At 35.0% G+C, this 14,833-nt stretch overlaps 1 pseudogene; it reads left to right on the top strand.

The window, feature by feature from the left end:
* The window catches only part of LOC149176304 (uncharacterized), a 39,479-nt pseudogene extending 26,323 nt beyond the window's left edge, over window positions 1-13,156 (top strand).
* The last annotated feature ends 1,677 nt before the right edge of the window (window positions 13,157-14,833 follow it).

The following is a 14,833-nucleotide window of genomic DNA, read 5'->3' on the forward strand; positions in this document are numbered from 1 at the left end:
ATCACCAAGGATGTGGTATAATAAATTTGATACATTTATACGGGGACTTGGCTTCACTAGAAGCAAAGCGGATCACTGTGTGTATTTTAAATTAATTGGGGACCGTGTTATTTATCTGGTCTTGTATGTGGATGATATGTTGCTGATTGGAAATGAAAAAGAAATTATTCAAGATTTGAAGACTCAATTGTCCTCCAAATTCAACATGAAGGATCTTGGTGCTACAAACTATATTTTGGGCATGGAAATTAAATGAGATCAAGAAATGGGGAAGATCTAGTTAAACTAGTGGAAGTATGTCAAGACAATACTACAGAGGTTTAATATGTAGGATAGTAAATTGGTGAAGGTTCCTATTCATGTAAGTGTAAATTTATCTGTTGAACAATGTCCCAAGACACAAGAAGAGGAAGACGACATGTCTCGTGTTCATATGCAAGTGCAATCAGTAGCCTGATGTATACAATGGTTTGTACTAGACCAGACATTGCACATGCAGTGGGTATATTACACATGTTTATGTCAAAACTAGGGAAGGAGAATTGGACAACAATGAAGCAGGTTTTCAGGTATTTGTGTGGCCCTAATGATTATGGTTTGTGCTACCAAGGAATACCAGTATTGGACAAAGATTTGGAATGTTGATGGAGACTGGGCTGGAGATCTGGATCAAAGAATATCTGCAAGTGGGTATGTGTTTAAACTATTTGGAGGTGTAGTCAATTAGATGAGTAAGAGACAGTTTGTAGTGGCACTTTTAACTATAGAGGCAGAATATATTATAACCACTCATGCAAGCAAGGAAGTTGTTTCGTTGTAGAGATTTTGTTCAAGTATGGGGCTGGTGCAACGAGCTATAAGGATAGATTATGACAGCCAAAGTGCACTTTTCTTGGCAAAGAACTCTTCTTATCATTCAAATACAAAGCACTTTGATGTTTAGTATCACTTTGTGAGGGATATGGTTGAGGACAAAAAGGTGTTGCTAGTAAAGGTGGACATTTTGAAGAATACTGGAGATGCATTGACAAAATATATGAGAAATGAGAAGTTTTCTTGGTGTAGAGAAACAATATGTGTCATAGGGCTGGACCAATTACTAAGCTCTCCTGTGACCCCGTATGTGGAAAGAAAACAACAAGTGGGAGAATGTTGGGCATGTGTTATATTCTTTCCACGACAAACCCCACGTGCAAATTTGGGGGTTATATTGGGCTTGGTAGCTCCCATTTCATTGCATCGGGTGCAGCAAAGGGCTCTTAGAGGGGGAGGTAGCCCCCCCTTTTGGCGGGTTTGAGGGGGGAAGTATCCCCCCCTCTACAAGGTTTGGGGCAGTGCCTTGAGAATTTTTTTTTACCCTGTGTTATGTGGGTGGACATGCTTATGGTTTTATGCATGGGTTTCGCACATGGTTTTGGGCATGATGGTTTTATGCCCATGGTATCTTGTAGATCTGGTCAAGGGAACTACAATTATGTTCTAATCCAGGTTTAATGGATTGGGGTTTATGAATGCTTTAGGATGTATATATATGTTTTGTAACATTGAAAGGAATATAATGAAAAATCAATTTGGTAGTCTCGGTTTTGGGATTGAGGGGAAGATCTTTGTGTATATTTGTTTTATGTTTTATGTTTTTTTTCCTCTCCATTGTATATATTTTTTCTTTTAAGAATTCGTTTGCAAGTAATTTCTTTACAGGTTTAAAGCCTACATTGTTTTCAAAAAACCATTTTTAACATAAAAAAATTAGCTAAAATATGTGAAAATTTTCCCCATGTTGGAAACAATGTTAATACTGAGAGGGGGGATGAATAAGTATTAAGGCTAATTTAAATTTTTATGCTAATTTATTTTTCATTCAAACTTGGCAACCATCCATATAACCATAAATAACATATCATGTGGCAAGACTATGAAATCAACAAATAAACACACACTATGACTAACATACACATTTGACACAAGGGTCTAACTTCGAAATCCTTTCAGGAGAAAAAAACACCAAAGCTTGTTTTTTTACTGACGTGAAAATATGAGAACCTACTCTATAATATCAATTTGTTTGTGAGCCACCACTCACATGAAGCACCAATTCCCTTTATCTATTTGCTAACACCCACTAGCAAGAAGCACCAACTCCCTCCTTTTGTAGACACTTGATCAACTTATTAGAAGCACCTTGTGAAGAACTAACTTCATGGTTTTGTTGCAAGCACCAACTTGTAGCTACTTGGATTTATGAAAGCACCAACCCCCCAACCTTCCTCAGACACCATAATATGGAAGAACCAAATTCTTGTATGTAGGCTCCAACCCACACTCAATAAGGAAATAATACTTACTGTATTTGACAACCTCTATACCTGTTTTCTACTATGTTCTCCTCTGCAACCTTTCCTCTACTCATCCCATGCAACACTTTGTCCTTTGATCACTCTGCAACAACACACTATACTCATCCCTCTACTCTTAATAGCATACACTCAACTCTTAGCCTTCTTCTTCTGCTCAGGCACTTTCAGCCTCTTTCCTCTACATAGGCACTCTCGACCTATTCTTTGTAGCGAAGGCTCACTCAGCCTCTTCTCAACATCCCACACAAATATTTCTTCTCTCGTCTCTCTTCTTTAGTGTAGGCACATTTTCCCTTTACTCAACAACTCTCTCCCTCTAAGCTCTTCACTCAGCTTGCTCGATTATGATGCATTTCCCCCCGTTGCTCAATTGGAGTCATGAGTTTTGTTCATCTAATGCACACTGGTCAATGTTGTCTTTGTTTCCATCAGCATTTCCCAAAAGCGTACTCTCTGCATGGCTTCCCATACTGCATAAGACAGGTTAACCTGATCAATCTCATAATTGTAGAATGGTTCTCCATTTTTTTGATGCATCAAATTGATTGGACACTAAAACTGCATTAACCATAAGAATGGGCACCTGTGTGTTTCTCCATACTAAGAATTAATTCTCAGTCAAACTACACATGACAACTAGGCTCCAAATGCTGATTAATTTCCCACATAACTTAGATTATACTTCAGGAATGACTCTTTAGGTCCATGATCAGTGTTTCTGTAGTTAGCATTATTTTCACTTCAATTCTTCATGTCGTGCAAGAAGTCTCAAGCATGGATAATTTTGTTTCAAGAGAGGCTTCATTAATTTTCCTGCACATTCTGGTCCTTTATAGTATTTAATTACGCCGTAAGGCGTTTCCCTATGAAAAGAACTCCCTCCAATGCCACCTGTCTTTTTGTAAGCCTTTGATTTAAATGTTAGACGATAGAAATCACGTGTACCATCCGATTAAAATCTGGTATGATTCAGTTACGGAGATTTTCTTATGGCATCAATTCTGCAGGTTCTTTTGAGCTAGGCGTTACGGGTACTCCAACCGTTTGACAAAAATAGCCTTCATGGGAGCCCGGGAAAGGCTCTCTTACAGCGGTCTTGATTCATTCTCTTCTGCAGATGGGGGTTTGGTTTTCTGCTTCCTCGCCCATGTTCCACCCCAAAAGCAGGGAAAAGTTCAGATAATGTGGCACCTTCTGAAGCAGAGGAAGAGCCACGGCACCTTGGGAGCCATTCCCTGAGGTCTGGAGTGGTGATACCAATCCTCGGCCTCCCCCTGGGCTTACAAGAGTGAAACCTTGCTCACCTACTGTCTGTATGAGACCGTTCTTATTTTCTTGTTTGCAGGTAAGTGAACAGTTCTCAATCCAAGTTTGAAGGTGGTTTGAAATGGTTTTCCCGTAAATAACCAAGTGCTCCCTTTCTTTTTCTAGGTTGACAAATTTTCCACCAAGCCTGCAGCTTATTTATTTTTCTGTTATTAATGCATGGACCCTGTTTAATTTATACCCAAGAGTTTCTCGAGGAGGGTTTCAGATTTAGCTATGGCCGCTTCAACGACGTTTAGGCAGTTTTAACTGCTTATTGTTCTATGTAAAATTGATGTACTGTTATTGTTGTTATTTTACACTGTATTTAGCCATGTAATCACACTTAGGTTACCGGGTTTTAACAAATTGGGACCAACGATTAGTCATTTGTTAGGTTGGAGTATATTTACATGGAGATAACGAATGTATTCACCTAGATTAGAGTTCAATAGAGAAGTAATCCACGCGATCTGTGCAAAATCCTCCATATTTGTGCAAGAAGGAATTGTTCTTCGTTGTCCACATGTAAGTTCATTTTCTTTCCAGACTGTAATTGTTTCACCAATCAACCCATGAATTTGCTTTTATGGATTAGTGTAAGTTCATGAATTTGCTAAGTTCATTTTCTTTCCAGACTGTAATTGTTTCACCAATCAACCCATGAATTTGCTTTTATGGATTAGTGTAAGTTCATGAATTTGCTTTTATAGATGCGCGTGAAACTATTTTTTTGCTTTTATGCAAGTTTTTAATAAATCTAGAATAAGCTAGACTTTAATTAAGTAAATTTGTAGGTCGTTTCCCAGAGGTTTCTGTTAAACACACTTTATGAAAAAGTTTATTCAAATTATCAAATATGACCCTAACTGGATCACGAGGTTATGATTTTATTCCGGTTATTGTAATCAAATATTAATTTTGGGAGCCTCTTTACTGTCCACTGAAATTGCATGGGGAAGGAGATAATTATCTCTGCTTGAAATTAATTTTTCTTTAGCTCTAACTTGACTGAAGGTTCTATTAGAATATGCCTTAGTTTAATTAAAGTAACATATGGCTTGTCTATGATCTTATTGAAAGTTTCTGTGATTATATTTCATAGTTATGTTTTCCCAAACAATTAGTGAGAATCCACATTCCGCAACAACTTCATGCAAACCATGTGCCGAAATGCATGAAAAGTTTTCACGTAAGTTACGTGCTTTAATTCTCATGAGAAGAGGTTTTGTAACTTTGGCCAATGTGTACAATTATTTATTGGTATATTGTTTGGAGGTAGGTATCAGATGAGGGTAATTAATCACTGGCCTTGAAAGTTAAAAATTTCACAAAACAACTATATATACTGGACTCTATTTTAGTGTAAGTTCATGAATTTGCTAAGTTCATTTTCTTTCCAAACTCTAATTGTTTCACGAATCAACCCATGAATTTGCTTTAATTCAAACCATGAAAATTTTTCACGTAAGTTACGTGCTTTAATTCTCATAAGAAGAGGTTTTGTAACTTTGGCCAATGTGTACAATTATTTATTGGTATATTGTTTGGAGGTAGGTATCAGATGAGGGTAATTAATCACTGGCTTTGAAAGTTAAAAATTTCACAAAACAACTATATATACTGGACCTTTAAAACAATGTATATTTATAACTTCCACTTCCTATCTGACACTCTATTTTAGTGTAAGTTCATGAATTTGCTAAGTTCATTTTCTTTCCAGACTGTAATTGCTTCACCAATCAACCCATGAATTTGCTTTTATGGATTAGTGTAAGTTCATGAATTTGCTTTTATGGATGCGCGTGAAACTATTTTTTTGCTTTTATGCAAGTTTTTAATAAATCTAGAATAAGCTAGACTTTAATTAAGTAAATTTGTAGGTCGTTTCCCAGAGGTTTCTATTAAACACACTTTATGAAAAAGTTTATTTAAATTAGGATCACGAGGTTATGATTTTATTCCGGTTATTGTAATCAAATATTAATTTTGGGAGCCTCTTTACTGTCCACTGAAATTGCATCGGGGAAGGAGATAATTATCTCTGCTTGAAATTAATTTTGCTTTAGCTCTAACTTGATTGAAGGTTCTATTAGAATATGCCTTAGTTTAATTAAAGTAACATATGGCTTGTCTCTGATCTTATTGAAAGTTTCAGTGATTATATTCCATAGTTATGTTTTCCCTAACAATTAGTGAGAATCCACACTCCGCAACAACTTCATGCAAACCATGTGCTGAAATGCATGAAAAGTTTTCACGTAAGTTACGTGCTTTAATTCTCATGAGAAGAGGTTTTGTAACTTTGGCCAATGTGTACAATTATTTATTGGTATATTGTTTGGAGGTAGGTATCAGATGAGGGTAATTAATCACTGGCCTTGAAAGTTAAAAATTTCACAAAACAACTATATATACTGGACCTTTAAATCAATGTATATTTATAACTTCCACTTCCTATCTGCCACTCTATTTTAGTGTCCTAAATGCCAATGAGTCCATATTCTTTGGACTATTTTCACTTTCTCAGGAGGGTATTTGTGTAGAAGATTGTTTCTGTTCTACAGGAGGTTTCAAAGCTCAAAATTGGCCTTGAAAGTTAAAAATTTCATAATATAATCTTTCTGGAAAAACAACTATATATACAGGACCTTTAAATCAATGTATATTTATAAATTCCACTTCCTATTTGCCACTCTATTTTAGTGTCCTAAATGCCAATGAGTCCATATTCTTTGGACTATTTTCACTTTATCAGGAGGGTATTTGTGTAGAAGATTGTTTTTATTCTAGAGGAGGTTTCAAAGCTCAAAGTACATCAAAATGTGGCTCCCTTGCTGAAAATAAAATGATGGTTTCTTACAGACAAAAAGAGTGGCCTGGCCATTATAAAAATTGTTCCCACTTATGGCCACTAGCATTGCAGAAACAAAACGAGTGTCGCTGTCCACTTAAACCAGGTGAAGTTGCAGTTATCTTGAAGGCAATGGGGTATCCTAAGGAGATCCACATAAATGAGAATATGCCACATCTTCGGGTTATCAACAGTTTCAACTCATCAGGAAAGGAAATCATTAGTGTTACAATGGGCCAAGAGACCCTCCACATACCTCACCTCACCCAACTTCCACTACATTGCTGCACTTAAACTGCCAAGAATTTCAAACGAAATATATCATTGATATCATTACAATTAAATGACCAATAAATCTAATCATCATTTTTTTTAATTCACTGCAAATGTTTTAAATTTTGAATGTCGTCCAGGGGTTGATGATATTGCTAGTTGTTTCATTAAATTTATTGATGAATATTTCGACGAATTAAATGAATGGCTTAATATGATTTGTTCTATTAATGCACGTGTGAGGTGAAATACGATCGTTAGATTTTATGTAAGTTAAGTCGCAAATATGGGAACACAAGTTAATGCATCATGGTCAAATTATGCAATAATTTGTAATCCTGGAATGGTTCAAACCTAGCGAGTTATATATCCACCGTCCATGTATACTCCACAAAACAGAAAATTTGGTGAGAGTTATGCCCACCAAACCGTTTCACCGCACGGATGATTCTAGTTATGACAAAAGGACTGCATCATCCTGAAACACATCGACAATCCCGCAAAGCGTTCTAAATTTTGTTTGGGTTTCTGTTCGAATTTAATAATTCGTATAATAACTTGGTGGGTGTCGTAGATTGAACATGGAGTGCGCAGAAGATACACTTAAAATCTCGATGGATCTATCGTAACCAATGAAAGAGCACACTATAAAGGATAAATTGCTTTCAACCTCCAAGGATGTCATACTCGATGAAAGCCCATTTGATATATGGTGGGTTACTTTTGACACTTTTTTTTTACACATTTTTCTGGAGCAAAACCATGAGCAAAACCATGTTGCAGATGTGGTATTTAAAAGAGGTGTGACAAGAACTTCAGGGGTCATCTCATATACTTTATGCATTCGGGTTTAACAAATTGGGACCAACGATTAGTCATTTGTTAGGTTGGAGTATATTTACATGGAGATAACGAATGTATTCACCTAGATTAGAGTTCAGTAGAGAAGTAATCCATGCGATCTGTGCAAAATCCTCCATATTTGTACAAGAAGGAATTGTTCTTCGTTGTCCACATGTAAGTTCATTTTCTTTCCAGATTGTAATTGTTTCACCAATCAACCCATGAATTTGCTTTTATGGATTAGTGTAAGTTCATCAATTTTCTTTTATGGATGCGCGTGAAACTATTTTTTTGCTTTTATGCAAGTTTTTAATAAATCTAGAATAAGCTAGATTTTAATTAAGTAAATTTTAGGTCGTTTCTTCTTCCCAGGCTATTAGGTTTCTGTTAAACACACTTTATGAAAAAGTTTATTCAAATTATCAAATATGACCCTAACTGGATCACGAGGTTATGATTTTATTCCGGTTATTGTAATCAAATATTAATTTTGGGAGCCTCTTTACTGTCCACTGAAATTGCATCGGGGAAGGAGATAATTATCTCTGCTTGAAATTAATTTTGCTTTAGCTCTAACTTGACTGAAGGTTCTATTAGAATATGCCTTAGTTTAATTAAAGTAACATATGGCTTGTCTCTGATCTTATTGAAAGTTTCAGTGATTATATTCCATAGTTCTGTTTTCCCTAACAATTAGTGAGAATCCACACTCCGCAACAACTTCATGCAAACCATGTGCCGAAATGCATGAAAAGTTTTCACGTAAGCTACCTGCTTTAATTCTCATGAGAAGAGGTTTTGTAACTTTGGCCAATGTGTACAATTATTTATTGGTATATTGTTTGGAGGTAGGTATCAGATGAGGGTAATTAATCACTGGCCTTGAAAGTTAAAAATTTCACAAAACAACTATATATACTGGACCTTTAAATCAATGTATATTTATAACTTCCACTTCCTATCTGCCACTCTATTTTAGTGTCCTAAATGCCAATGAGTCCATATTCTTTGGACTATTTTCACTTTATCAGGAGGGTATTTGTGTAGAAAATTGTTTTCATTCTACAGGAGGGTATTTGTGTAGAAGATTGTTTCTGTTCTACAGGAGGTTTCAAAGCTCAAAATTGGCCTTGAAAGTTAAAATCTTTCTGGAAAAACAACTATATATATAGGACCTTTAAATCAATGTATATTTATAAATTCCACTTCCTATTTGCCACTCTATTTTAGTGTCCTAAATGCCAATGAGTCCATATTCTTTGGACTATTTTCACTTTATCAGGAGGGTATTTGTGTAGAAGATTGTTTTTATTCTAGAGGAGGTTTCAAAGCTCAAAGTACATCAAAATGTGGCTCCCTTGCTGAAAATACAATGATGGTTTCTTACAGACAAAAAGAGTGGCCTGGCCGTTATAAAAATTGTTCCCACTTATGGCCACTAGCATTGCAGAAACAAAACGAGTGTCGCTGTCCACTTAAACCAGGTGAAGTTGCAGTTATCTTGAAGGCAATGGGGTATCCTAAGGAGATCCACATAAATGAGAATATGCCACATCTTCGGGTTATCAACAGTTTCAACTCATCAGGAAAGGAAATCATTAGTGTTACAATGGGCCAAGAGACCCTCCACATACCTCACCTCACCCAACTTCCACTACATTGCTGCACTTAAACTGCCAAGAATTTCAAACAAAGTATATCATTAAGGAGTTTAGACTTCTGTGATCCATAACATTGTTTAGATAATCTTCGGCAAAATCACATAACCAATCTATTGTCGACGCGTTTCGAACCAACCAGTGTGGTTCATCGTCAGGACAAGTTGAAGAACCGATCTGGTTTAGCTTGATTAAATAGAGTGTGCAGAGACTCCAACAGCTATAATGCTAACGGCTACTTCTGACCTAATGACCCTGGTCCAACCACTAGAATAGTTAATTAATATTTCTCAAAAAAGGTAAATAAAGGAATTCATTTGTTAATTAAAAATTAGATATATTATTATTATTATATTGAGAAAATTCAAACTATAATATTAATATCTTAACTATAATGGTCAATAATAAATTAAATATATTAAATAATCTATATTTAATATTAATCCAATATAATTTAAATACAAGTAAAAGTAATCAATTATTTTTAGAAAATAGTTACCTAGATAGTTGTGTGATAATAATTCCACGGTCCTTGGTAAGTTATATCTTCATTATTTAGTGTATCTCATAATCATTATTTAAATGAAATGGTCCATTAAGATAATAAGTCATAAACACTAATGTATGTATATTAAATAATCTATATCTACTACATAGTTAATAATTCTAAAATTAATAATATCTTAGAATTTAGTCACATTAGGTAAATACCATAATATGTGGTTGTTAAAGCCAAGTTTATTAATAATAAAATAACTAATATTATTGGTATATTGTAGTTTATCCTATAAACTTAATGGTCAAATAATCAAAATTAGTTCAATATTTATTAATTCCAAAAATATTAAAGTTAACTAAGACCCTAGGTAAATATGTTATTACTACAGGATGAATACCAAATTCAGGGTTGATAAAGTCCAAGATTATTATTATAACTAATATTATCATAATCTATCCATATTTAATATTAAGGTTAACTATGTTAATAAGGTATAAAAGGGTTTTTAGACAATAGTTAAAGGGAGACTCAATTCTAAGGTTATAATAGACATAATTATCAATGAAATTATGGAAAAACCAAATCCAATTATAATATGCCCCAAAGGAAACAGGTTAATATGATAATCAACCCGAAATAAATTCATGACTAAAACATTCCAAAAAAATAGGACCAATCTGCCAGAAGAAAAATTAAAGGAGGGGGAAGACAGAAATCCTAAGACCTAACAAAAAGGAAAGAGGAGGCTAGGAAGACAAGGCTGGGACCCAGCAACTGCTAATCCTCCAGCCATCATCCCTATTAAGATTGTTCGGCCTTTTCTCAATCTCCAGGGCCTCTCTAAAATGGCCAATAAATCTAATCATCATTTTTTTAATTCACTGCAAATGTTTTAAATTTTGAATGTCGTCCAGGTGTTGATGATATTGCTAGTTGTTTCATTAAATTTATTGATGAATATTTCGACGAATTAAATGAATGGCTTAATATGATTTGTTCTATTAATGCACGTGTGAGGTGAAATACGATCGTTAGATTTTATGTAAGTTAAGTCGCAAATATGGGAACACAAGTTAATGCATCATGGTCAAATTATGCAATAATTTGTAATCATGGAATGGTTCAAACCTAGCGAGTTATATATCCACCGTCCATGTATACTCCACAAAACAGAAAATTTGGTGAGAGTTATGCCCACCAAACCGTTTCACCGCACGGATCATTCTAGTTATGACAAAAGGAGCGCGCTACATATATTCTTGGCACTGCATCATCCTGAAACACATCGACAATCCCGCAAAGCGTTCTAAATTTTGTTTGGGTTTCTGTTCGAATTTAATAATTCTTATAATAACTTGGTGGGTGTCGTAGATTGAACATGGAGTGCGCAGAAGATACACTTAAAATCTCGATGGATCTATCGTAACCAATGAAAGAGCACACTATAAAGGATAAATTGCTTTCAACCTCCAAGGATGTCATACTCGATGAAAGCCCATTTGATATATGGTGGGTTACTTTTGACACTTTTTTTTTACACATTTTTCTGGAGCAAAACCATGTTGCAGATGTGGTATTTAAAAGAGGTGTGACAAGAACTTCAGGGGTCATCTCATATACTTCATGCATTCATGACAACAAGATTGACTTCGACAATTTTAATATCTTCTAATCTTACTAATTTTGGTTTTGAATACTTAATATGTTTTTTGAAAGGACTATTCATGCCTCTAAAATACTATAATTCTCTTAAAAAGTCTATTTTGACAGATTGTAAGTAATAAATATTACATGAGAAAAACAAAACTTCATTAGATGAAAAACTATATATATGAATTCTCTTTTTATATATAAAAAACAACATATTTTTTCTTCTGAAAAAAACATTGCATTTTGTTTCCAATTGTTCAAATTAATCTTGGAACAAAATTTGTTGTGACTGCTTAATATTGAGTTTAGCAATAATTTGTATTATATTAGTTTTTGTTTGGTTTATTGCTTGTAAAACACCCTAGAGTTTAAAACAATCATGCTTATGTGGAAGAAGAAGTGGGATTGGAACAAGAAAACAGCCTTCAAGCGTCATATAAAATTGGTAAGGAATTTGGTTCAAATGGTTTTGTTAGATATCTTAGAGTGCATAACTAAATATTATTGGAGAATTTATTTCAACAACCTATTAACCGTCCATCCAAGTATCATCCCAGGCATCTTAATTCAATTTTCACTTTGTCCAATTTAATTCAATCAGTACAATCATTCATTTATTGTTTATGTCTCCAATATAATCATTGTGCTCAACGCACCCATTGAAACATCGCTGAAACATTGCTGAGGTCAGCGTATTGAAAACTCCTTTGGAGCATGAAGTCGGCACAAAGTCAGTTTGCATAAAAAGGTAAAGGCACAATTTATTAGTAAGGCAAACACCGTTTTTTAACAAATTTGTTTCAAAGGCTTTCTTAAAATAATTGTGATTTAGGTGGGGTTTATTAGTACCGCAAACACCTTTGTTTTAACAAATTTGTCTCAAAGGATTTCTAAAATAAAGGTGATTCATTTTTGTTTAAAAGAATCTTATGTTATGTTGTGAAAAAAGGGAATTTAAAAAAAAGTGTTTATGTAATTTTTTTGAGAACAGCTACAAAAGTATTAAAAGGCACTTCCCTTTGAAAACAACTCTCCTAGCTGCCATGGTGTATCTGTTTGTAGCGCCTAATATTATGCTCGATATTATGTTAAACGATTAAAGAATCCTCTGCCATTAGATTGAAACAATTATTGAACAATTATAACGAGCTTCCTGCGACACATTTGCATCGCACAACACCAAAAGCTCGCAGCAGAGAGGATCGAAGCTCGCAATAGAGAGGGTCAATTTGAGATCCTCTACCTCAAATTCATGCAGCTCGTCACAACCCTCATGGAATTGAAGTTACCGTCAATTGTCGCCGTCTATGGGCATGCTTCTGCAGGGGGATTTATTTCTGCGTTAGCCCATGACTACAGATTCATGAGAAAGGACAGAGGGTTTCTGTATATGAGCGAGGTAGACATGGGTTTCGTCATTCCTCCGAGTGGCATGTCCATCATTAGGAGCAAGGTTGATTCATGTTACTTGACAGAAATTATGTTGGGCAGACCCAAGTACTCTACTCCCATGGTCTTCAAAGCGGTTTTGGTGGACTATGTTCACGATAATTATGTCGAAACCCTAGAAGCCGCCATTGATGCAGTTGTTAAGATGGGTCAGAAAAAATGCAATAAAGAGGTTTACCTACAACTCAGGCTTTGTCTTTTCTCCGAACCTATGGAGAAACTCTGACTGGTTGCCAAAGAGGGTTCTCCACTACTTTCCCGCCTTTGATTTCTTTATCTTTAAACATTTTTTAACTTTGTGAACCCCATGTGTCAATTGTTTGAGTACTCAAATATATGAATATTATGCATAATATTTGCATTCACAAAAGCTAGTGCATTCTACAGAGTTCTTGTAGCCCCATTTTTATACACTGCCATCTGTAAATTTTGATTCTACAGAGTTCTTGTAGCCCCATTTTTATACACTCCCATTTGTAAATTTTGATTCTATGCCAAACTAATCAGTGCATAATATTACAATTCTAGAGCATATTTCGAAAATTGTGAAATAGACTTAAGCTCATGCTTTTCTAGAGGCTTGAATGAACACTAAAGAAAATTCAAAATCACAAGGTTACTAATGTGACAATTGTATATGACATCCATGTTAAGCCAACGTTGCACAGTAATTTTTTTAGATTCAAGAAACTTTATGGCATTAGTATAAATTAATGTATGCACTAAATGTAATTTTTTTAGATTCAAGAAAATTTATGGCATTAGTATAAATTAATGTAAGCACTAAATTTATACATGGTTGGATGAGGGATTTTTGCTTGAAGATTCCACTTGCTTCACAAGCTTACTAATGTGACAATTGTATATGACATCCATGTTAACCCTGCACAGTAAGTTTTTCTCAGATTCTAGAAACTTTATGGCATTAGTATAAATTAATGTATGCACTAAATTTATACATGGTTGGACCAGGGATTTGTGCTTGAAGATGCCACTGGCTTCTCTGTAAATGGTGACATTGATGTGCATACAGTTGTTGTTGCTTCCTTTCTTTTCTCACATCCAAGCTTTTCACCTCAAAGACTTCTAGACATGTCAAAAAAATGGAGAGCTCCACCTTTGCTAGAAGGCCCCGTGGATCTTTTCATTGGGATAATCTCTGCAGGCAACCACTTTAGAGACTGGATGGCTGTCAGAAAAATATGGATGCAGTCTAAACTTGTTAGATCATCGAATGTTGTGGTCCATTTTTTTGTTGCCTTGGTAAGTTATTGTACATTTATTTCTACTAGATTGTTTTCGAAAAGAGTTAATAGAGTGATGGAATGATGAAATTAATTGTCATTTAACTGTCTCTATCGGAATTCACTGCATATCAATATTATTAAGAGGAAATACTATGATTGAGGGGCATATCATTTATCATCAAAGAAGATACTTGTCTTAAGATGAAAAACTCCTGAGCAAATCCTTTCAAAAATCTCAAGAAGTAGCCTTGAACACTTTGTTCATGAAGAAGCAGAGGAACAGATAGCTAACAAAGCTTTGTTGTACCATTCAAGTTGGGTTCAAATCATCAAGCTACAAGCTACCCCAAATATGTCCTGTACCAAGCAAGTAAACTTCAGAGCAATCGATTTTGGCAATATTAACTACAAGAAGTCTTCAAAAAAGACATCGGAAAAGGGGTGGTAACTGGAGAGAAATGAGGAACTATGTAAGCTTTAGGCTTCTGAATTCGTTGGGCTCCTTTGAGTTAGGGTGGTTGTTTGTAGCATAATGGGCCAAGGAGCCCATAATCCTAGTCTAGACTGTTGTCCTATTTCTAGCAGTGCCTCTCTAGCCTCGATTGTTTTAACTTTTGGCGTCCCCATTTCTAAGATTTTATTCCCATATTAACTTTTGGCATCCCCATTTCTGAGATTTTCTTCCTAGATGTCTTTGT

This window comes from Pinus tabuliformis, chromosome 4_1, assembly GCF_031772625.1.
Source record: "Pinus tabuliformis cultivar Carrire ecotype Pingquan chromosome 4_1, CPIR1, whole genome shotgun sequence".
Taxonomy (NCBI): domain Eukaryota; kingdom Viridiplantae; phylum Streptophyta; class Pinopsida; order Pinales; family Pinaceae; genus Pinus; species Pinus tabuliformis.